Genomic DNA, 26,504 nt, shown 5'->3' with positions numbered 1-26,504 from the left:
TAATCCGTGATCACTTTTATTTTCCACTAAAAATCAATTTTTTGAGTGAAAATATAAAAGTCCATTTATCTTGGAAACTAGAAGAGATACGTCTAAAACACTGATAATCCGTGATCACTTTCATTTTCCACTAAAAATCGATTTTTTTGAGGTAAAATGTAAAAGTCCATTTATCTTGGAAACTAGAAGAAATACGGCCAAAACAATGATAATCCGTGATCACTTTCATTTTCCACTAAAAATCAATTTTTTGAGTGAAAACATAAAAGTCCATTTATCTTGGAAACTAGAAGAGATACGGCCAAAACAATGATAATCTGTGATCACTTTCATTTTCCACTAAAAATCAATTTTTTGAGTGAAAACATAAAAGTCCATTTATCCAATGATAATCCGTGATTACTTTTATTTTTCACTAAAAATCGATTTTTTTAGTGAAAACATAAAAGTCGATTTATCTTGGAAACTAGGCGAGATACGGCTAAAACAATGATAATCCGTGATCACTTTTATTTTCCACTAAAAATCAATTTTTTGAGTGAAAACATAAAAGTCCATTTATTTTGGAAACTAGAAGAGATACGGCCAAAATAATGATAATCTGTGATCACTTTTATTTTTCGCTAAAAATCAATTTTTTGAGTGAAAACATAAAAGTCCATTTATTTTGGAAACTAGAAGAGATACGTCTAAAACACTGATAATCCGTGATCACTTTTATTTTCCACTAAAAGTCAAATTTTTTGAGTGAAAACACAAAAGTCCATTTGTCTTGGAATCTAGAAGAGATACGGCCAAAATAATGATAATCTGTGATCACTTTTATTTTCCACTAAAAATTAGTATTTTGAGTGGAAACATAAAAGTGCATTTATCTTGGAAACTAGAAGAGATACGGCCAAAGCAATGATAATCTGTGATCACCTTTTTTACTCAAATAAACTCATTATACAACTACTTAAAGTAATGCAGATGGTATATACTAGTCATCACCAAAGTTTGTGTTGGATATGTCTGAATTTAGTAAGTAATTAGTGCACCAATTTAAACTAAGAAACAATAAATAAAATAATGTTTTTCCACCTTTAATAAGAAAATTCTTCATTTTTATTAAAAATGTATTTCACAATTTTATTTCACATTAACGTTTAATTAAATTAAAAATTACATATTTCAAATTATGCAAAAATATGCTTTTGCATTTTCTTTTAAAATGTAATTGTTGTGTTGAAATAGTCCTTTAGCATCTTCTATTACTTCAAATTAATCGAGTAATATTTTGTTTTAATAACAAATATGGCTGAAATAAAAAATAAAAATTGTATATAATTAATAAATTTGAAAAAAATACATATTAAAAATAAGAACTAATAAAATTCTCACGTTTCAAGCAAATTAAACATTTGTCTAAGGAATCCTTTTTTGTTTATAAGAATCTTTGTTGATAAGTTCTGTGATAGGCCTAAAGCCCTAAATTCAAAAGGCAGCCTTTAGCGAACTAAAGCCCTTTTAAAGGCATATATTTCTATTGCACTTATACATACATACATATTTATCTTTATTTGCGTTTATTGTTTTTTATAGGCACAATTACTTTTTTTCATTTTCAATTCAATTTTAAAGTACCACACAATCTGGTGAAAAGGAAAGAAACTAACTCGAACAAAAAACCAAGCAGCAACTGGTTTTTCGTGTTTTGTAAATAGTATTTTGTTACGATATTGCACTCTCAGCATACAACTTGTAACCAATGGTAACAGTAAATTGATTTCCCAAGTGATGCTTAAACGCGGTTTGTTTTAGATTTGTATAATATTTGTGTGACATTAAAGGATTTTTCGGCTTTGTAAAGACTTTTTGTTCAAATTTTAATAATAGTATGTTTTCTTTCTGAAGTATATTTCTATAAAGCCGTTTTACAATTTTGACATTTTAGAAACTATACAATCATAGAGGGCTTGAGGGCTTATATACTTTTTTGTATGTTTTGACTTGATATTAGTAAAAATGTAGTTTATTTTTCATAACATTTGTATATCTAGTTTGTACAGTTTTTTTAATAGATACAATTTTTGAATTGTTTTCGTATCATTGTCGTTTTAATTTGTTCCACTAAGTTGATATTTCTCTTAAAATATCATTTTTCAATCGGTTAACTTTTAACCCTATAAATAATAGAAGCAAAAGTACTTGCACTTTCATGTCAATTTCTATGAATTCAGCTATTATTGATTGAATTCTGTGGCTAGCTCAACATTGAACATACATAATACATATTTGTATGTTTGTACTTTAATGCCTTCACACTTGAATGTAGATGTCAGTGGAGTATGTAGTGTTAGCTATTTGGTATATGTGGCATACTGAAGTGGAATGCAATACAACGCAGTACTTTAGCGTATGCCAACGGTATAGAACAACTGGTACACAGGCATCAAAAATACTGGAATGCAAAAAGGACGCAGAATAAATAATATATCCTTTTTTAGATGAAAACGAAAGGGTTAAGCTCTAGTAAAAACTTCTTAGAAGATTTACAATATTTAATGCTAAAAATATGCTGATGTTTCTATGGAGGTTCAAAGAATTTGGTTCAATTGTAGTTTAAAATTTTTAAAAATAAATTTGTTTGAGCAAGTGTAAAAGTAAAAGCAATTGCATGTATCAACTGATAACTTTACTCCCTGCTTAGTTTCCGTATTTATTTTAACATATCAGAAATCATCTGCTTTAGCTGTTGTATACAACTTTTTTGTTGTTTTGTATAACTATGACAATCTACGGAAACGGAAGTGTGCAACAACGATGATGACAAATTCAAATGCAGCAGTAAATAACGGAATTGACAAAATCTGGCACACTAACACATTTAGGCTTTTCAATTTAATCACCTACACAAACATCAGAATTCACATATTCTTTTTCAAATTCCTGCAAGTCATGAACTAGTTAATAATCTACTTAATAACCGAAGTGTTTATATAATAGTCAAATAAACCATTCGTCTGCACTTCAAACTATTAAATGTATTAAAAGAGATATATAATGAAAATTAGCCTCCGTGTATAAAACTGTAATGTAGAAAATAATACAATTACTAATTTTGGCATTTAATAAAACTACTGGGTCTAGTGTTTTGATTGTTTGTGTATGAAATTTTTTTGATTCATTTAAACTAACTATTTTTAATTGTTTTATAAAATTTATCTCTTCAATTTGAATGCATTTGAAATGTTCAGAAAGCTGCTGCTGGGCATTTTTAACATCACCTGTTAATTGTCTAATAATTTGGATAATGAGATAAAATTAAAGAATCAACATAGATAATTAGTTTGCTGATTGCTAAAATTCACAAACATTATAAACAAAAAAATGTATAAAAATTGATCTAAATAAATGACATCACCCATTGGCTCGTCTCTATAGCGTTTTAGTCGAAGAATAACAAATATTATTTACCGCAAATAAACTTTGTTTATATCATTATTATAATTGAAAACTATAAACAAAAACTTAATGTTTTCGATACGTTTTTTTCAAAATATCCTTGTAGCATAATTAGTGGACTACAAGTGGTATGAGTAATATTTATGTTAAACTGGTAAAAATTAAAACATACAAATCGTAATATTCCTATTTATTTGTTACAGCAAAAAGAACATAAAAACATCAGGTTTGTAAAATAAATAATATTTTAAACAAATACCTCCTAACACCAACTAAACCAAAAAAAAAATAAGTTTTAAAATTTTTTATTTTGGCAGTGACTTTCAGACAAGCCAAACACTTAATCAAACCATTCCATAATCATTAAATGGCCAAAAACAAGCAAAAGTGTTCATTCTATTTTGCTATGGCCGTGACAAATAATAAATTGTCACTGATGCCAACAGCAAAAAATAAAGTCAAATAAAACAATAGTAGAAATGAACAAAAAAAAACCAAACCCAAAATTAAATTAATTTGTTTCATAAAAAATGACAACATTCCACTTTAAATAAAATACGAATTGTATAAAGTGGGAATAAGAACAGCAACTTGGTGCTAAAAAGTGGATGAAAACATTGTAAACATTTAGAAATTCTCAGTGGAGAATGCTTGGCGCGATGTTATTAAAATTACTACACAAGTGTTGTTGAGCTTTTAAAGTATTCATAAAATAAGCAGGAAAAAAGAACAATAAAAGGTATTGATTAGAACTGCCAAATGACATTGATTTCTAAAAATCTAGGGATTTGTGACTTTTATTGGGTTTTCTAAAGAAGAGCAAAAAAACTTAGACCCGCTAGAAATTTTGATTTATTCTGAGTCAAAATAGTAGCTATAAAATACTCTATTTTTAACATCAAAATTTAAAAAAAAAAAACCAATAAAATATGATTTACTTTACTCTTAAATGCTTCTCTATATTAGGCATATACTTAATATTTGCAATATCAATAAATCATTATCACGTATACGTACAGGGTAACTTTACAATGTAATACTTTTCACCTGAAATAAAAATATAAACTTTTGAATTTATATGTTTACAATTTTTGTTCATTAATCAAAATTCTAAACGGTTAGCAAGATATGATCACTTTTTTTGAAAAAAATCGGGTTTTTTGTTTTTTGTCTCTTGTCACGAAGTGGTGTCCCTATATGGTTATATTTCCATGTCTTAAAAAATTACATATAGTGTTACTGAAATGTAAACGGTGGTCAGGCTCAAAAGAGAGGTATTTTATGTCGAAATACTTGTGTATGTAAACTGAGTCCAAAGAACACTTTTGCTTTTATTCAAAAAAGTAAAAGTAATAAATATATAACAAAGGCAAATAAACTTTTTGTTTTTACTTTATTTTCAACATAACCTTTTTGTAAAACATGTTATTTAGCAGTACGAAAACCAATAATGTTGCATGTAAAACGTAAATTAACATGTTCAACATCTTTCTTACTATGCAGACTATAAAAAAGGAAGAAGACAACAAAAATCATTAAAGTTTTACTTCAGTATAGCAGCAAGTGGCCATAAACTTCGTTAACAAACGAAAAACTAAAACAAATGCTTTTAAAAAATCGTTGACCAGTATTGCCTGTTGCTTTTAACATTAAGTATTAGGATAATAATATGAATAAAGAAGGAAGTATTACATGATTTTAAATTCAGTTGTAAACATGTTTGAACTGAAACACTATTAGGCAGAAACTTTCATTTTGAACAAAAAAAATTTTTTTTGAAATAAAATATTTTTAAATTGATATTATGAAACTCAATTTCTCTTGTAAAATTTGTATATTCTAATAGAATTATCTGGACACATGTAAAAGAACCAAGTTATTGTGGCCATTTTTTAATAAAAAACGCACAAGATTCCTTATAATCCAGAGCAGACGGACACCGGGTGCTAGGAAGACATGTAAGTCGGCTTAGATTTAAAAATTATTATTTTTAGCGAAAACTGATTTTGTTAGTAATTTAGTCGTAAAAAACAATTAAAATTTTTTTTTAGTTTTCTACAGTAAGTCATTAAAAACAGTTTTTGTTTAATACCCTTAAGTTAACTTCTAAACTAGCAGACAACTGCAACAAAACTACTGCACTTATGTTACTAAAGCTTAACGTCAACACACTCATTAGCAAAAGCACTCATACGGAACCCACTCCTTTCTGCACTTAGCTTTAAAGAGAGAGAGCAAAAGCAGGAAGTATGATACAACATGTCTATTTTAACCATCCACTTGTTAGTAGGTTTTGGAAAAAAATTAAAAAAACAAATTTTTAGAAAATTTAAAATAAGTGAAGTTTCTATTACTTACCTACTACAGTTTATGGACATTGTGTTCCCTTAATCTCCATACTTTGCAGGATTTGAAAGCTACAAATTGTTTAGTCTATTTAGACTTTAGCCATCAACTATGTATCTAAAAAGTGCAGAAATAGCATTAACAATTAGTGTTAAATATTAATATAAAGTTAGAAATACAATGAAAAAGTCCGGACTATAAAAATTATTAAGCAATTTTATGGAATTTCAAGGGGAACTATAAATATATTGTCAGTTTATTAATTATTTACAATTTCGTATGAAAATGTGTATAAAATAGCAAGTAGTTTGCTATTTTTTGCTATTTTAAGTTAAAAGCTTTTATTTAGTCAAAATTTGTTGTATATAAAAACGTGTCCTTAATTGTAAAAATTGTATTTTGTTTTGTCATTAAATGTAAATTTTATATGTTATTTGCTAAACTTAAACTGCAGTTAAAACCCATTTTCAAACATTAAATTACATTTTGAGGTTTTTTAACCAGGAACATGTTAAAATAACGAAAAACACAACTATTACTTAAACATAGGAAAATCAGAAAATAAAAACTAGCACATACGTAGCAAAAACCCCAGAAAAAATGTTTTAAACAATTTTACTCAAACAATTAACTAGAAGTTTTTACATGCATACGAAGAAACAATAAGTTATGGTTGTATATGAGCTAGATGATATATTGTACCGATTTCTATTATTTTCCATAGGCTTCGTTATTGGGTTAAAAAGAAAACATTCTAAATTTAATGAATTATATTGTAAATTTCGACCTGTAATATGCACACAGGCTTCACATGGACACGGGCGGACATAGCTTAATCACCTCAGAAAGTGGTTCTGAACCATTTGTAATATTTAAATAATAGTATAGGATCAATATTTTTGGGTGTTATAAACACTACACAAATATATAATCCGTTTATAAACAATTTGAATTTTCTAAAAAAAATTCTACTTATACCAAGAGTTAGACTTTTAAGAAAAAGATTTTTCACTAAAACTTGTACATTTCATAATTATTATATTATTATTAATAATTTTTATATTATTATTAATAAAATAACTCAAATTTTAAACAAAAAACTATAATAATTTCATAACAGTAACATGCTAAGTAACGTATACTTGATTTATTATTGTTGCAAAAAATTAAGTATACGCCATGTTTACTTTTTTTTTTTTGAAAAAGGTAAAATAGTTAAATTTTCATAAAAAAATGCTTGTGTATTAAAAGAAAACTAAAAATATGAAACAAAATTAATATTTACTTATGTAACCTACGAACATATATATGTATGTATTGTATTATTATGCTTAATCGGTGAGACGTTTTTTCCACACGTATACCTATAAGTAAATAAATATTCACTATTTATATGCCAGTTTTTCAGCTTGAGTGTCTGTTGCTTTAGCTATTGATTTAGTTGCGTCTGTTTATATTTGCTTAACAAATCATTCATGCAGGAAACCAATCATACAACCGAACATATCATTTATTCAATCATTCATTCATCTGTTACAACCAATCATCAACCCATTTTAAAGATATTTACAGGGAAACTGCGTTTACTTTATAGCTAAACAAACACGTTATTTTCTATTAATACTTAGTGGTAGAGAGAAAAAAATGGTATTAGGGGAGCTAAATCAAAATGCAAACATTTAAACAAGATTCCATGTTAGAAATCTCCCCTGCTAGATTATATAGTCATTATGCTATTAAGATAATATCGTGACATTTAAACTCTTTTATATCTTTGTAATATTTTAAATAAATAATAAACATTAACTTAATAATTTTTAATGATATTTTTGGCTTAATTTTTAATTTTCTTAGTAAAAATTGTTTAAGTTCTTATAATTTTTAATTAATTATGTTACTTTTCCCTTATTCAACTTATTTTATATGCTATAGTAAAGACAATTAAATGGTGATCGCTACCATAAACAAGAGCAATATGAGGCTACATTCATTTCCCAATTAATTTATGTTTGGTGTAGTGTGTTTGTATTATAAAATTATATATTTGTACAATTCACAATCGATGTTGTACGGTTGTATTTGTTTTTGTTTCAAAAAATTTTATTTGAAAAATTTTTATGGTTTACAACGCTATAACGATACGACATCGATTGTGATTTAAACAATTGTTTTTTTTTTTTGTTTTCTTTGGGTTTCTAGTTACAATTTACGCTAGAGTTCTGCAAAATTTATAAGAAGAAAACATGTACAAATTCTTACAAACTTTTAGTTTGTATGGTTGTGTTGATATGTTTTTCATTCTGTCTATTAGCCAAATACTTCTTCACAACGAATAATTTAATTATAAACTCTCTAAAAGGAAACACAAGTATATGAGATGTGAATAATCACGCTTGAAATCTTATAATATTGTGCGATGTATAAAAAAAATTCTACGATTACGAAAGTAATGGGTTTTATTTTATCACATTTTAAACGGCAGCCTTTAGAAATTTATTATCCTCACAGATGATCCATCGGATACTTGTATCTGATGGACGAGAAAGATCCTGAGTTTTATTTGAAGAGATGTCGGAAGGAGTGAAGGTTTAAGTGTCGGTGAAGTTGGTTCTGACGTTGTGCAATTGTGCAGTTGTAATGTTTAATCATTAATTTATCGACAATTTTCATGCACAGTTGAGTGTGTAAATTAAATAAAGGTCTGTCGAAACAATAGCATTACAGTAGTGTGGCTGGGCGCCTTTAAGAGGTCAAATAATGCACTGTAATTAGTCTTTAGATGATGAGAATGTTTGTAGTGACATGGCATTCTCCAAAACATCAATTTGTTATGATGTCGGGTTCGCCCCTTCTATCGACTCTAAACATTGATTTTTTTATCGATTTTAGATTGAACTTTACTTATTACATCGTACTTCATCGTCCTACTGTCCTAACGTGAATACTATTACAAGACATTAGATAGCTCGAGTACTTAAGCGAAGTGCACGTATACTAGACTTGAAAAACCACAGTGAAATACTTTGACATACATCCTCAGCATCCCTTATGAATCCTTATTTCATAAAGTTACAATCGATCGATTGGCACCTCAACTAAAATCTAGACAATAAAGACAACAACATCAGTATGCAGCAATAAAATCTTAAACAACATTTTGTATTTGTTTGATTGACTGACATTAATTTGTCATTAAATCCTTATCTATCATATAATTTGACCTATTTTTTATTATAATTTTATTTGAGATTTTATATTTAAAAATTTATTCACATAAACACAAACACAGAGAAAAAGACAAATATATATACATACGTTTAAAAACCCTTTTTTATGCTGTTTTTTTTACAATATAAAATCAATATTTATATAATTGTTTTGATTGTCAATATTTTATAGACAATATTGTAAAAATTAATATGAATATAAATTTACAGTAGAATATAGATTAATATAAACTGTGAGATAACAAATTTGAAGAGATCAATTTTTGTAATATTTGTGAAAGAACCTCATGATTTTACTGTATTTTTTTATTTATTTACTTATTGTATGTTAAGGTAAAAAGGTCAAATGACCTTAACAAAGTGCTATAAATAAAATGTGAAATGAATTGAAATGTGCAAATTTTTATATTCTGGTCATATTTGTGTGCTATTTCAAAAAGGAAACTGTTTCAGTATTTATTAAATAAAATATTTTTATTTATTTAACATTGAGACACATAAGTTTTAAATTCCATAGCTATATGAATCTAAAGGAAAACAAATATATAAAAAGTGGCAAAAACAAAAGTGAAAAAAAACTATATTTTTTTGTGCCGAAGGCACTGATAAAGAGAACTTAAATTATATCAATCGACTAAAAATTACTTTCTAAGAAAATTTATTCTTTTGTCTCTCTGTCCTCCAAACAACAACGAAACAACTTCTTAACTCATTATTTGTAATTACTAATTTTTGTACTTATTTTTGAACGAGTGAGGTAAGTACCAGTTTAAAATAAATTAGTTTTGATAAAATGTCATGTCACTAAGTTAAAAAAGTCATCTCCGGTATGTTAGTGGTCTAATCTGGTAGAACGGAGGGCTTGGATTTACTGGTTAAGGAGCGAACAACAGGCTCGATAGAGGCCTAGGTGTATGTCCTCAGAGATATACATTCTTCCAAACAAACTAAGTAAGTAACTAAGTAACTAACTGACTGACTAACTAACTAACTATCTAACTAACTAACTAACTAACTAACTAACTAACTAACTAACTCACTAACTAACTAACTAACTAACTACCTAACTAGCTAACTTACTAACATACTAACTTACTAACTAACTAATTAAAGAAAGCAGTTGAAACTTCTCTTCAACTAATGAGTGGAAGTTTTTACTGGGTTGTTTTTATAGATAGTGCTACAACTAAAATTTAAGTAATTTTATATAGAACTAATCGCTGTTGATTTAATCATAAAACTTTTACTTTTATACATTCAACTAATATGGGTATGTGTATGTATATAATTCTCTGTGTATTTGTCTTTATGATTAACTATAGCTAATGAAAAGCAATTAGTGTTGAAAGTTAAAGTGACAATAATCAGGTGACATGTATTAAGTAAACACTTCTATGTGTAAGTTTTTTCTATTATGGTTTAGGCTTTTATAGGTTAAAGGCGAATGAGTAATGATTTTACAGGCTAAACATAATTTATTTTAAGCTGTCTAATTATAAGACTATTACTTAAAAAAAACATTAAGTAAAACTGTAAACAAAATTATTGGCACCATATATAGGTATTAAAACTATATAGAATTGTTGCAAACAGCTTAATAAAACATATTATATTGAAAAAAATTAATATATCTCAACAGAGATAAATTTAAAAAAAATCCTATAAAACTACAAGTTTATCTTTAGCTTTAACAATAACTCGCTTTTTCACGAGTCAAAGTTCATAAAGTATAAAAAGTATAGTAAAGTTATTTTTATTTACAACATACATATTTACTATTTCATTTTATAAAACACTTTTAATACAAGTATGAGTTTTCTTTTATTTATTTCCATAAACAAACATGCGAACATACACCACACATACCTTCAAACATACAATTAGTAATTTATGACCTTTTCATATTTGATAAATTTATCTGTCGTTCATGTCTGACTTGTCCTTTGCTTCATGTTCATAATAAATAACAAATTGCTACAGAGCACAGATACACAGGAACATGTAAAACATATTCTGACTATCTGACTAGTTTTTATTGATGTTATAAATAAGCCAACGGTATATGTAGTTATAAAGTTCACAATAATAAACATACAATATTGAATATACTATCTGCCTCCAAGAGTAGGATGAATGATTATTCTACACAGATACTACTAAAGTATAGTTTATCTAACATTGTTAGAAAACAACGTTTTTTGTCCATAACTACATGTAAGCTTATATAAGTATGTATATGATGATGGTTTTAAATATTAGAAAAGAGGGTTTATAGATAATAAAATCCCAGTCAATTAAGTTTACTCTTATGGGTTTATATTTTTGGTTATTAGCTGTAATAAGATTTTAATGCAATTAAGGTATTTCAAATCTATCAACTAAATATAATGCCGCCCTTTTCATAAAAGAAAATATAATCAAATTAATTAATTAGTGTAATTAAACATTTAAAAATTTTATGACAGATATATTTATATGCTTTCGACGCAAATACTGTTTTTGCTGCTCCCCTTCATACTGCACAACTATTTATGTCACCACCTACATACAAAAAACGCATACTTTATAAATGTTTAGGGTATTTAAAATAAACACACCAATAAACAATCTGTCACAATACATTTCATTTCAGACAAAACTCAAATTTTTGCTACTGTAAAGAATTCTCTGGTGCCTGAACTATTCTTTACTTTTATTAGAAATTTATACTTAGAAATATGAATTTTGTTTTACTATGGGGAATAACTCAATGATTATGCTGTTATTTTTTTCTAATTAGAAATACTAGACAATATAAATTAATAAAATAACCCAACATGCATAAAATCATATATTTGAAAAATTAAAATGTTACCTACATCAATTAGTAATATATTTAAAATGCAAGTTATGTGTGGCTAGTTCATTAAAACATTTTTTTCTAATTAGAAATACTAGACAATATAAATTAATGAAATAACCCAACATGCATAAAATCATATATTTGAAAAATTAAAATGTCATCAATTACATCAATTAGTAATATATTTAAAATGCAAGTTATGTGTGGCTAGTTCTTTAAAACAAAGTATTTAATGAAGTAATTAATTAATTAATTAAGTAAGTAGGTAAGTAAGTAAGTAAGTAAGTGAGTAAGTAAGTAAGTAAGTAAGTAAGTAAGTAAGTAAGTAAGTAAGTAAGTAAGTAAGTAAGTAAGTAAGTAAGTAAGTAAGTAAGTAAGTAAGTAAGTAAGTAAGTAAGTAAGTAAGTAAGTAAGTAAGTAAGTAAGTAAGTAAGTAAGTAAGTAAGTAAGTAAGTAATTAAGTAAGTAAGTAAGTAAGTAAGTAAGTCAGTAAGTAAGTAAGTAAGTAAGTAAGTAACTAACTAACTAACTAACTAACTAACTAACTAACTAACTAAGTAAGTAAGTAAGTAAGTAAGTAAGTAAGTAAGTAAGTAAGTAAGTAAGTAAGTAAGTAAGTAAGTAAGTAAGTAAGTAAGTAAGTAAGTAAGTAAGTAAGTAAGTAAGTAAGTAAGTAAGTAAGTAAGTAAGTAAGTAAGTAAGTAAGTAAGTAAGTAAGTAAGTAAGTAAGTAAGTAAGTAATTATGAGGGCTTCGGTATTTAGTTAGGTGGGTTCGATTTCCACCTGAGAAACTGGCTAAGGAGCGTACGATAGTGGTTTAAGTGTATTTCTTCGGACATGATGTATATTTATGACCATCCACCACTTAAACCCAACAACTAGTTAGTAAAAACATTTATTTATTAGTTAGTTAGTTAGTTAGTTAGTTAGTTAGTTAGTTAGTTAGTTAGTTAGTTAGTTAGTTAGTTAGTTAGTTAGTTTGTTAGTTAGTTAGTTAGTTGCTATTCAAATCATCAAATTACATAATTTTTTGTTCCATAATTAAAGGTGTAACTTGTTGCTATTTGTTTCTATTTGGTTAATTTGAATAAAGTCATTGAATTTATCTTAAAAAATTACAGCTAAAAAATAACATTTAAATTAAGTTCATTACTACTAAGATTGAACTAAACTAGTTCTTTCAAAAATATATAAATTATTCCCTAAATGTTTCAATTAAAACAGTAGAACTTATTAAATCTCCAAAATATTTGTTCTACAAATTTTACCAACAGTAACCTGAACAAAAAGTCTTTTTAGCTCAATAAAACTTCCTGGAATTGTAACACAATTTAAGTTGTTTTTAAAAATAACAAAACTAACATTTTGAATTAATTAAATAAATTATTTATGGAAAATTTTAAAAGAAATTCCAAAGACAATAAAACTTTTTAAATGCCAAAGTTTTAACCTTGGTAATTCCACTTGTAATTTAAAACATTTTTAAAGTGCAGCCCCATTTACTCCATCCCTAGTTACATATTACAGTTTTCACACAAAAACAAAATAAACCCTTGAATATTTACCGCTTAAACGATAATTGTAGATTGCTGAGGTATTGGACCTTAGACTATTTCTGGAATATTGCATTATAAATTCCTAAATGGATTTATGTATTGTGAAATATACATAATTATTTAAGCTTGTTTTTGCTAAATAAAATAATTTTTTTCTATTTTCGTTTAAATAGTACAAACACACATTCATATTCATTTTAAACAATTTCTCTTTAGGGTTGTTTTAGTCTGTTGTAAACTACTTAATAATTTCTCGTGTTTCTTGTTTTGTTCTTTCTTTTGGGAAAAATTTCCATAAAAATATTTGTTTATTTAGCAATTTATTATTATAATTTATTTAGTAGAAAAATAAAGTAGGATTGTGTGTATGTCTGCATTTATATTGTTTTTGTTTTTAACTTATATTATTTATTATTTTTTAGTTTGATGACCTTTTTGTCAATGTTTTCTTTAGAAGTTTTTTTTAAGAATTTCAAGTTTAAACATTGAGACTTTCTGAATTGTAGATTAAAATCTTTAATACTTGCTTAAGAGTCCTTTATCTACAGATAAGGTCTTAATAACTTAGAAATATAATTATTATACGAAAAAGATTACAATTTTATTATTTACAATTGTTGGAGATTATAACATATAATTAGATTTATATTTAAAATTAATGACTAAATGTTTACATGAAATGCTTTAAACTACTCCCACATGTATAAATTTATCTACATGATATTTAGCAATAACTTTAACAACTATGGAAATAAACACAAATGTGTAATATACATAATTAAACATTAAACACATAAACAATTCACAATAGCTGTCGTAGTGTTGTATCATTGTATGTAATATTTTTTTAATTTTTTGATTTAGTTTAAAAAGTAGTTGTGATTTGCAACAATATAACACTAGGACGGCGATTGTGAATTCTAGAAATAGTTTTTGTGCAGCACACATTAATGTATGATGCAATCTAATGTGGTAAGATAATAAACCACAAATGGCAAACTATACCCATAACTAGCCTGTATAAGTATTTAGTAAATACAGTCATAGATTATGCTTTGAAAAGATTAGATCTTTACACAAATGTTTGGCAAATTTCCCTGCCTATTAGAATCTAGAATACACTTCAAAACTTTAAATAAAAGACCAGTTTAATAACAATCACATACATGCATGTCATGCTAGAAAAAAGGCGTAAGACTTAAGACAATAACTACTACAACTCTAATAATATTACCCCAGTAACTACATTAACAAGCTTAAAGGATGCCACCCACCCACATTGTTAAAATACCATCGAAGAATGCAACAAGCTAAAAAAACAACAACAACTAAATACACCCACCACACATAAAATGGACAGACAATGAAATCCTGATACAATAGTTACTTGGAAATGTGTGTGAAAGTATGTAAGTGTACTCCAATCTATTGTAGTAATGATGTGTTAATAAGCAGCATCTTAGTCTATACTTACTGACACATTTTCTTCCACTGAAAGAAAATTTTGAAAAGGAAGAAAAGTAAGTTGTTAATGTATAGAAATGAGTGTGTGTGTGTGTGTGAGTTTAAAAAAGTACTTATTGTTGAGTGTGAAGAAAATAAAAAAGTGTAGAAAACTTTTTTATTATATTGGCAACAGGAAATAAAGGAAATGCAAAATTGTGGTGTTGAACGGTAATAAATATAAAAGAAAGGTTATTGGTGCGTATTTTTAAATTGTTGACTTTACTTTTAACTTACATTTTTGTAAATAGGGCGCGGAATTTTTACCTATATTGACCTATTTATGTGAATGTTAGATTAAGAGAATTTCTATGTTCTTTAGGTTTAGATGCATTTCTTCAGATTTGATGTAGTTACTTGCATCCACCTATCAACCTATTTATATTTTCCTAAGCCTCTACAAAAGTTGGCGGATCTTTGTAAAAACACCTATAATGCTTTAATCCTAAACTACAAATCGCATCCTTTAACATTTCCTTCCAGCGCTAGTTAAACATTTTATAAAACTAAACTTTGATTGACTTATGATAAAAAAAAACAAAGTTAATAGCCTTTACTTCCTTAGCAATAATCGGAATTGATGAAAAGTAGATACGCACTTAACAACATTATAGCATTTTTTTAAGACCTGCCAACAAAACAATATCTGTAAGGAAAATGTGGTTAAATTCTTTTGTATGTATGAAGTTGTAAAAAATTTAGAAAAACTATACATACCGTTACAACAACACACGTGTAAAATACACGTACGAAATACATATTATATAATCCTGTCCATACTTTTAGACAATGCTGCAACAAACACAAAAAAAACTTAAAGAAATTGAACATTTTCAAGGGAATTGTAGGAAAAGAAAAAAAAAACAATAAAAAAGAAAACTTTCAATTTACTCCTGAAGTTGCTTGCTACACATTGTCGCACGCGAAATATATACATATATACATGTTTTCGAATAGTTTTACTTATATGTATGTGGGGATATCTACAAGACGTTTTTCTTTGAGACAGAAATTATCAAATGTTAAACTGCGATGTTTTTTAAATTTATCACCACTTTAATGTCTCCACGTAATGTACAAAGTATTGAATATGAATACTTTTTATAAAACATTAGACAAGAACTTTATCTATCACACTGACGAAGTAATTATTTCCTTGTAATCAAAGTGATTAAAGCAAAGATTAATTAACAATTAAAAAAAAGATTGTAGTATAACCAGAGATAGTCAAGGGTCAAGGAGAAATGAAATTAATGTTTTCTCTGCTAATAAAAAGCTGTTTCAAACTTCAGGTTTCTTAGCTTGTATACATATAAAAGCAACTGCTAATGGGACACAATCCGAACCTTGGTCTCCTGGTGACTATGTTTGCCAAGCTTTGTTTTATATAATGAACCGCTTGAGAAAGCAGATTCATCCGATTATATACGAATATATAAAAAACCCAGTCAACAAAACGAAGTATTCCAATGCTGTAAGAAAACCTACATTTAACTCTGCAATTATCATATCGCTTCATAACAGTAAACACACATCACTTGACTATACAAAAATAAGTTTTAAATAACCCTTTTTTGTAATGACTATCTACATTCTGCATTACCTGTAAACACTTAAGTGGCGTCTGTCTAGGCTTTGTATTACATAGTGTAATAAAGTAGAGACGAATGAATAAGTATTAGATTCAAACTATTGATCAAAAGTTAAATCTATTTTTATGGATGTATAGTATATTTTCATCGAATATACTATACATCATGTTATTTAATAGGCAAGTACAAGTAAATATGTTCGAAACAATCTTGTCTTTCGTATTTTAACAGAAAAAACATGCTGAAATAAAATTCAATTTGAAATTTCTCATGAAATTCTTTTGTCTCTTGTGTGGCGGTATTTAAAATATATTCTTACAATATTTTCATACATATAAGGAAAACAAAATACATAAATCTCTTTGTTATAAAATAAAATAACGAAAAATAAACATAAATAAAACCCAAATGGCCAAAAAATAAAGCTCGCTTTTTCTCACTTACTTAAGAATTAAATAATATTAACTGAATGAGAATTATTGTACATATTTCAGTATAAAATGAGTAACAAATGTTGAAAGAAAAAAGTGACTGAAAAATAAACAAAATAAGAAAATGTAAGATTTGTGTCAGATTCTCTCATACCAAAGTTTTTCTTCATGCACATAGACACACAATCTACTTTACAGTCATGATTAATTTCAAAGATACCAATACCTCTACATATGTATGTATAATAGGATGGTTCAATAAGAACACCAACAACTTTTTGTAGTGCATCTAACTTATATTAAAAGGCTGTAGCTTAGATTTTTTTTAATAAATTTTGTCTTGTAAATTCACATATAAGTTCTATTCCTATTTTATAGGACGACAATTTTGATGAATTTTTTGCTCTGTAAACTTTTTTTGGACCACCCTATTAGCAACAGAATTTTTACTTTATTTTCGTTTATTACCCATTGCTATTGTCAATGAAAAGGAGGGGGTGTTAGGGAAAGGATATCCAACTTGAATTCATTTATAATTGACGAGTTACACTTTAACGAGTTTTACAAGCTAAAGAAACAGAAATTGCAATAACGACAACAACAACAATATATAAAAGGGGGAAATAGCAAATGATTCAAAAAAGTATATCCAAAAAACCAGTACAGATGTATAGTCAGGCATGGCAGGCCTTATAATACCTTACACAAGAGAGTATGTTAAAAATGTGGATTATTTTTTTAATAATAAAGTATTTAATTTGCCTTTACCTTTGTTTTCACCTTAGTTCCGAGTTTGTATGGGTCCATAATAACAAATTTCAATAGGCCTTGTCAAAAGACGAATAAGTGCCAAATTTCAACAAATTATTATGAATACGCGACTTATAGTGTGCACACAAGGTTAACATGGACAGACGGATGGATAAAAGGAAGGACGGACAGAGCTACATCTGAGGCGATTGGTATACTTTAATGGGTGATCATATTTTTTGCGTGTTACAAACAGCACAAACGCATAATATCCTCTCTATTATGGTGGTATAAGTTACGAAAAGAACAAAAATTTAAACTGTTAACATTTCATGCCAAAAACTAGCGCATAAAATGGAAAGTTTTTCTGTATTTTTTGTTTTTTTATTTCTTTTTTTTTTACTTTCAAATAGTTACAACGAAAGTTTTTAAAAAACAATTTACATTTTATGTTAATGGGCCACGAGGTACAAAAAAGGTCGCATGTGTTTATCAAGTTATTGGCTGCAACAAAATAAAAATTGTCAGCAATCATTTAAATGTCTTTTAAAAAACTTTATTTATTAGAAAACAAATTTTCTTAGGAAAAAAGTAACTTATTTAAAAAGATTCATAAATAAGTTAAAATGTTTAATGAAAATTGAAACTAGGAAATTTTTTCAAAACTTAAATTAGCTTTGAAATGAAAATGTGAAATCTGCTTAAATTTAATCAAATAAACTAAAATACTATGATAATTTTTGGCGGTAAACGAACCTATGATCTCGAAATTAATACACTAGCACACTATAAACTTTCACAGTTAACTTACAATATTTATTCTTTTCAAAAATATGAATTATTCATTTACAAAACATGAAAACTCTATTGCGCACACGATCTTCTTAGTCTCATCTTCTAAAAAAGCATTTTCTGATATCCTTTATCAGTCTGATGTGATCTTTACGAATAATAACGTTGCTAGTCTAAAGTAAGTTGTCTCGACTAACAATCGTCCAATATTTAAAATAAAAATTATCAAAAAAAAAAACTTATGCAAAGATTATATTTCTTAGGTGTTTTGCTAAATTTTTAAGGACTAATTTGAAACTCAATTCATTATCTTTTGATTTACAACTCGTATCTAATTTGTATCCTATTGCCAAATATTAGCTTTGAAATTAACCGGCTTTTAAGTTAATACATGTTAACTGGTTTAATGCCACGTAGAAACTAATCCATGTTTTCTTTCTCATTTAATATCATGCAAAATTCTCTGGCACGACCATATAATACGATAAGAATTTGTGGCACGAACACTAAACCTAAATAAAAAAACAAGACACAAACATATACAGTTGTTTAAAAAAACATCCTTAAATGTTTAACACAAAAGGACATGTTGCTAAGAATATACCAACATTCTTTGCCTATATGTCGCTTTTTGTATTTGTTTTGGTTTTTGATCAGCACCAATGTTTAAATCTAAATTGGATATTGTTTTATAAGTTTTTATTAATCGTTTGATTATAAATAAAATTTCCTTAAAATAAACCTTTAGTTTTGCAAATAAATATATTTTGGTTTACAATTGTCCAGGGGCCCATTGTGCATGTCTATAATAACAGCTAAAAATTAATATCTATGTAGCTATACATGTCCAAATGTACCTTAAAGAAACTCAAACATATATACTTGATATATCAAAGTGTGGTGAATTGTATGCAAAAAATATTTTCAGCAACATGTTGCTAGAGTTAAAAAACAAATTTTGTTGCAGTTACATCTTTTACTGAAAGTTGTCTTCAATAAGTAAATATTTCCCACAGGTTTGGTTTTATGTTAAATTTATTATATAAAGATTTATATGGATGGAGGTAAATATCATCATGAGACTACACAACAGTTCGACAAAGATTCTAGACTAGACTGTATACTAGACTATAGATCATACTATAGACTAGACTAGACTATAGACTAAACTGTATACTAGACTATAGACTATACTATAGACTAAATTATATACTAGACTATAGACTAGACTATAGACTAGACTTTAGACAAGACTATAGACTAGACTATAGACTAGACTATAGACTAGACTATAGACTAGACTATAGACTAGACTATAGACTAGACTATAGACTAGACTATAGACTAGACTATAGACTAGACTATAGACTAGACTATAGACTAGACTATAGACTAGACTATAGACTAGACTGTAGACTAGACTATAACTAGACTATAGACTAGACTATAGACTAGACTATAGACCAGACCATAGACTAGACTATAGACTAGACTATAGATTATAGATTATAGACTAGACTAGACTATAGACTAGACTATAAACTGATTTATAATCTAGTTTTGTTACGAACATGGTAAATAGCTGCACAGCTATTAAAGCATGTTTATTATGTTTTCCATCTGATAGGTACAGAAAAATAATACTCACATGGTGCACTTTCATAATTCCAACTGGACGTATGAGTTGTGGCTTTTAAGTATTTAGAAAAAGCGGCTATACAGCATTATGAAGTAAATATATGGTGCATAGATAGAACTATGTGTTTGTATATACTGTAGCAAATTGTTAAATGTTTATTATTTCGTAATAATATTAGCAGTAACAGTATATTTTCCTTTTTAAATTGTGCATATACTGTCCTGCACTATATACACAGTGAGATAATTACACATACGTGGTAATATTGATACATACATATGTATGAATGTAAAGCCATGCGTGGCGAATGTTTTGTTTCTTTTTAAAAACAACAATCCATATCATTCTACTTATAAGTTTAATTACCCAGTGAACATAATGACAACTATTAAGCAAATCGATGTTGTTTGTTATAACTTTAAGAAACTTATCCAATTTTTTATCAAGAAAATTCTATTGATAATTTCAAACATCGTAAAACTTGTTTGTAGAGTCTGCCAGTAGTCAATTTATTATTTTGTATATCCAAATATCAGTTAATATTTTAAAATTATTCATTTATTTGGAAAATTCATAAGCACAAATGCAAAAATAAAGCCTACAACAACTACGGCATCAACAAACATTTAGAATTATTAACACATGCAATATTTTATATCGAACTATTATAGTTTGACTGAATACAAATTTATACTGGATTTTTATAGACGGGACATTCTGACATTGAAAAAATAGTTTTATAGCTGTTACTCTATACCTACAGATTGTTTTCATATTTCTACTTCATAAACGCAACTGGACTGATTGACTGACCAGCAACGGGATTTAAATTTACCTTTTGGAAAATATACATACACACATATTTGCTTTCAAATGTGTGGCATATGAACAAGGATGTGGCTGCGTGAATATGTACAATTGGAGGTCATTATTTTCAGTTCAATGGTTTGTTCGATATGGAATGTTTTATAATGCTGAAAAATACAAAAACAAATACAAATGCTTTATTTATTAAGTCTTCAATTTACCATAGTACCAGACTTTATAAACAACGAAATTGTTAGCAATTCGTGTAAAGAATAAAGCCAGTTTAAGTGATTTGCTTTAAACAGACTCCCGCATTGATTTGAATGCAATGATAACTAATATACGGTGGTTCTACTGAAATACAATTGACGTGATAATATGTACACCAAACATTTTCATCAGGGGTAAATTAGATGCCTTGTAACATCATCTTAATGTTTCATGTAGTCACTCACTAACATTGTTGTAACGAATATATTATGATTGAAAACTTTATAACATTTTCAAATCTTTCATGTGATGATATTTTGAAGAGGCTTTTTTACATCCTTTTTTTATTCATTGACTTTGACCTTTTTCATTATATAATAAAATTTAATGAAAATAATTTTAATTTCACATTTCATTTTTCTTTTGAAATTTCGCAGAAGGACACAAAATAAAAATAATGCAAAAATCAAGTGAAGCTTATAAAATTATGATGATGACTCAATGATAATTGGAAATTATTTTTTAATTATTTTTTTTTTTTTTTTGCACATATCACAGCAGCATGTAGACTTTTGTAATAAATACATATACATAGACATAAATGTATATACTGTGTATATTTACGTAAATAAAAACAGTAATGGGCAGTACATCAAATGGGCTATGAGTTGCTTCTCATTGCCCATTAGAACATTTAAGATAATTACGAGCTCAAAAGCCTTATTAGGGGGCTAAGATTGTATGGTGGTTTCCGGAAATATTGGACCGATTTTAACAATTTCTTCTTGAGCTCAAAAGAGATGAGCATCTGCCAGATTTCCTAAAATTTTTTAAACAATGGCAGCAAACAAGGTTTGCAGGGATTCAGAAAGTGATTGTGAGCCGACAGGAATAATTGAATGAAGGACGAATACATATGGATGTATATTTATCAGTGTGTTAAATTACATGTTAAATTTTCAATGGAAATGGCTAAAAGTATGAAGTTTTATTATGCATGTAACTTTCTAATCAAATCAAATCATTTTCATTTTTTATGTTCAATTAATCGATTTCATATTATGGCCCTACTTTCCTTTAAAGAAAAAATTTTATGTCTTTACTAAAATACCTGGATTTTAAGAATAGTAAAAACTAAAGCAAAATGATCTTCCTACAGTTTAAAACCCTGATTATGAGTTAACAATATTTATGAACTTTTAATTTAACAAAATAATTTACTCAAAAGCATTACAAATCTCCTATAAGTCTTTAATAAGAAAACAAAATCTTTTTGAAATGTATAAATACATATAGTTTAAATGCATATAAAAACTTTTGCTTAAGAAATGAGGTCAATATATACAAACTATCACTTAGAGGGATAAAAATAAATGTATTTTTATTAAAATCCAGATTAAAATTTTATAAAAGCAAATGCAGCAATAATATGTATGCAAATATTATATGAAATGAATTTGAAATTTATAATACATAATATACTTATATGTATATAAATGGAATGTTAGGGAAAATTTATAAAACTAATATTTGTCCTGAAAACTAAACAATAAAAAATATAGAAATCTTATACAAACAAATAACAAACTTGCAAACAGGGAATTTTTTTCTACTCTAATGGAAAAGTATATATGTATATATTTAGGAGTTTATTAAGAAGTTTATCCTGTGGACATACTCATATCCATAAGGATAACTCATATGCTGTGCAGTAGTGCAGCAATATTGTGGTTTAAATTGATAAATATTAAAGAAAAATTTATAGTTTTTTTGACTTTGTTTTACTTTTAAAGCTTTAACTGAGTTTTATTGGTAACCAATAGATTACAATTACATACAATTACTATGATCACTTCCACTTCCGGTTGTAAATATACATTTACACACAGTGTTGTGTAATCAAGAAATATACTATGTGTGGAATGTTAAGAAAACCTCAAAAATCTACATTAAGTAAAACAAAAATACACTTAGAAAAATATATATGAAAATCTAAACAAATTTTTTGAAGTAAATAAATTTTATGTAATACAATTATTATTTCTTAAAAAAAAAATTTTATTTTTTAGTTTATATACAATCCATTTACTATATCCAAAAAGTGTACAACAAACCCCAAAATAAAATATTTTTATTTACACATAAATTTAATTGAAAAACTTTTATAACAAACACATGCACTCACACACATACAGACCTTATGTAATATTTAGTCTTTCTACACTTACGCATAAAACTAGTAGATCACTACAAAAAGTTTGGTTTTGGCAAACAAATTAAAATTTTCCCCAAGTTTATTTTAGTCACTACAATTTCAATTTAAACACCCTCTCATAGAAAAACACATACAAGTGTATGCTTAGTTGTGAAAAAGGATCAATAGACAATTTTTTGAATTTCGTAAAATTTTTTGTCAAAGTGCACAATATATGAGTTTTGTTTGATGTAGATTTTTAAAGATTTATTTTTTTTTTTTCAAAGAACAGACAAAGTTAAAAGATTGAACTGAAATAATCAATTGTCATGCTTACTAGGTCTTTCGAACTTTTAAACGATTTTATTTTCCTTCTTTTTTGGAACACAGCCTTAAGGCAATTTTAAATTGTTTTTACCAAAATTAAATTTACTTTATTGGTACATCATCAAAAAGAAAAGAAATTTTCATTTTATTTTCAAATGGCATATGTGTTATACCAAATGTTATTACTTAACAACACTCCCACACACATTGAAATATTAGCTGCCACATGAGTTTTAGCACCAACACATCACCTACTACTGTCAAAATTAGCAAGAATTTTATTTCTTTTTTTAGAAATTCCTAAGGATATATTTAGGTAATTTCTTCTTAAGTTTTGTATTTATGTTTAAAAATAAGAGACTAATTACATCAATTACTTTTCTTCATTTGCAAGGAACTTGTCTTGATGATTTCAATATGTAATAAGAAAATTGTTTCCCTGTGAAACATTTTATATTAAATCTTATCTAAAAATTAATAAGAGAATTCTTCAGTTAATATTGGCTTTTTTAGAAAACTTTTATAATTCCATCGAGTCTAATTTTTAAAAATGAATCTTACTTTACTACATTGTTAACAATGATCAAGTTAAACATGACTGCTCTCATAGAATTTATATAAATTTTTCAATTTCTTTTGAATTTATTTTAAACACCAAAGAAATTTTGAATTGTATTCTTTTTGTATTGTATAACCACAATTCTTACAATTGCATTCACATACATACATACATATTTATTTACAGCTTTAATAAAAAAGGGGTAAAATATTCCTTTGAACAATTTTCCATTTTTTGAAACAACATTTCAATTGATAATTGAACCTTGACCCATACAGAGAACAAATATATATGTATATGCTTGTTTGTAAAAACCAGGAATGTTATTGGAAGGACCCTTTAAAATAGTTTTCACATTAAAAAAAAGAATAACAAAAAAAGAGAATTGTAAACATTTTAGTTTTGTTAAGAAAATAATATAAAAGTAACAGTAACAACAATAAAGTATGGTTATCATGTATGACAAAAAGGATCCATACATACAAATCTGAGTCTTGGGCGAAATTTACAACAAGTTTAGTACTAGGACCAATAGGGTAAAAGTTGCACTCATTTTAATAAAACCATGTTTAGAGTTAGTTAGTTAGTTCGTTAACTATTTATCATTGACATGGGCTTTTCCGATTATGAATTATTACTTATTTCCTACACCGTTTTAAAGTTATCGAAACACATTCCTTCCCTAAATCCTGCATGAATTCCATTTCTGCATGATGGTAGGCGTTGCTTAACTTTTACGAATTATATATTATTTCTCTTCGATATTTTTAATCTGCTGAATTTCAACATTATTCATAAGGTCTAGTTTTATGATAAACACATGTTCACATTTATGAAATAAAATAAATGATTATATACCGTGGATTGTCTGACCACTTACATGTACATATGTAAGTTAAATACAGATATTATTAAACATTTGTCGATGATCAAAATATACAGCATTCTAAAATCGTCAATTTCCGCCCATTTGTTTTCTATAATTTGTCATACTTTACCACAAATAAATGTGAAATAACATTTTTGCCTTTAGGAAATTTAGTTTTGTTATCCTTTTATTACAATGAAACATTAAGGAAAGATTAAAGCGTGAAGAATAAAATTTATAACCAATTTTAAGCTAACAATATGTAAGACAACATTAGGAAGAAAGAGAAATCAAACTGTGTTAATAAATAACATTTATCAGCATTTATCTACAACCTTTATCTATATCTCGTTTCGTAAAATATTATTATATTTTGTTTTAACATTTCTTGGCGTAATTTTAACTAAAATAACCAAAAATATTTCAAAATAAAAATTGTGACAACAAAAGTAAATTATGAATATCGTATGTTAAATAAACAAAATTTTTGCAGCTTTTTTTCATAAGCATACAATCATATGTAATGTGCTGACATTTAGTAGTAAATGTTGTCGATGTTTGTTGCCTGTGTGTGCAAAGGCAGTTGTTACAGCAACATAAACAAATTCTACAAAATATATGTAAAAATATTTGTTTCTTTTATATTATTGCCTTGACAAGCTGACAAATCGAAAAGTTAACATTTGCAGTTGTTTGACTTTTACACTCGTAAAGTACGAACCAATGGGAAATTTATTAAAAAATCATTTAAATATATTAATACATTAAAGATTTCTATTCTAAAATGTTATTTTTACTTTATATCGGAAATATACTTGGACTTATATACTAGTAAAAAAAAAGAAGCTAAATTGTACTAAATTTTCAACTGGGATTATTTTAAATTATTTGTATTTGTTGCATACATATTTATATTTGTTGTACATTTGCCAAAAAAATAAAATGAAGTATCAAATTCTTTAGTCCTTTTTTATATCACTTTATACATTTGTGTTTATACAAATGTATTTGTATTATTATATCCCCTTGAGATGTTTCTCTCATTTTAGTAAGTTGGCCTTAGATATTGCGTTGTTCCTATATTCATTTTTTCAAAGATTGCAAAAATGTCTTAAGCCTGAAGTTAAAAATCTTTCTTAAAAACGTTTGCTTGTTACAGTTGTTGTAATTTGTAACAAATATGTACTGTTTATTTTTCAGCTACTTAAGCTAAAATGCAAAAACGTTTTCAAGTCATTTTGTAATGGCAACAAATGTCTTTCGAATATTTTTTATTTTTTTATTTTTATCATTTTTGTTAAATATAAAGAAAATGTTTAGGACGTATTTGATCTATCAAGGATATAAGCTTCAATATATTTAATGCTTAAATAAGCACGTTTTATGAAGTAACGGTTTATCTTAGTTTTATAT

General features: G+C 26.8%; 1 long non-coding RNA gene across 1 annotated transcript in view; it reads right to left on the bottom strand.

Annotated features, from left to right (window-relative positions):
• Nucleotides 1-1,159: 1,159 nt before the first annotated feature.
• The window catches only part of LOC124421327, a 55,013-nt gene continuing 29,668 nt past the window's right edge, over nucleotides 1,160-26,504 (bottom strand). The window contains exons 2-3 of the long non-coding RNA XR_006941583.1: nucleotides 5,806-5,910; nucleotides 1,160-1,300 (exon numbers count right to left, since the gene is read on the bottom strand). This is a non-coding gene — a long non-coding RNA (uncharacterized LOC124421327). The remainder of the gene's footprint in view (nucleotides 1,301-5,805; nucleotides 5,911-26,504) is intronic.

Source organism: Lucilia cuprina, chromosome 2, assembly GCF_022045245.1.
Source record: "Lucilia cuprina isolate Lc7/37 chromosome 2, ASM2204524v1, whole genome shotgun sequence".
Classification (NCBI taxonomy): domain Eukaryota; kingdom Metazoa; phylum Arthropoda; class Insecta; order Diptera; family Calliphoridae; genus Lucilia; species Lucilia cuprina.
Note: the sequence above shows the minus strand (reverse complement) of the source record. Positions and strands in the feature narration are given on the sequence as shown.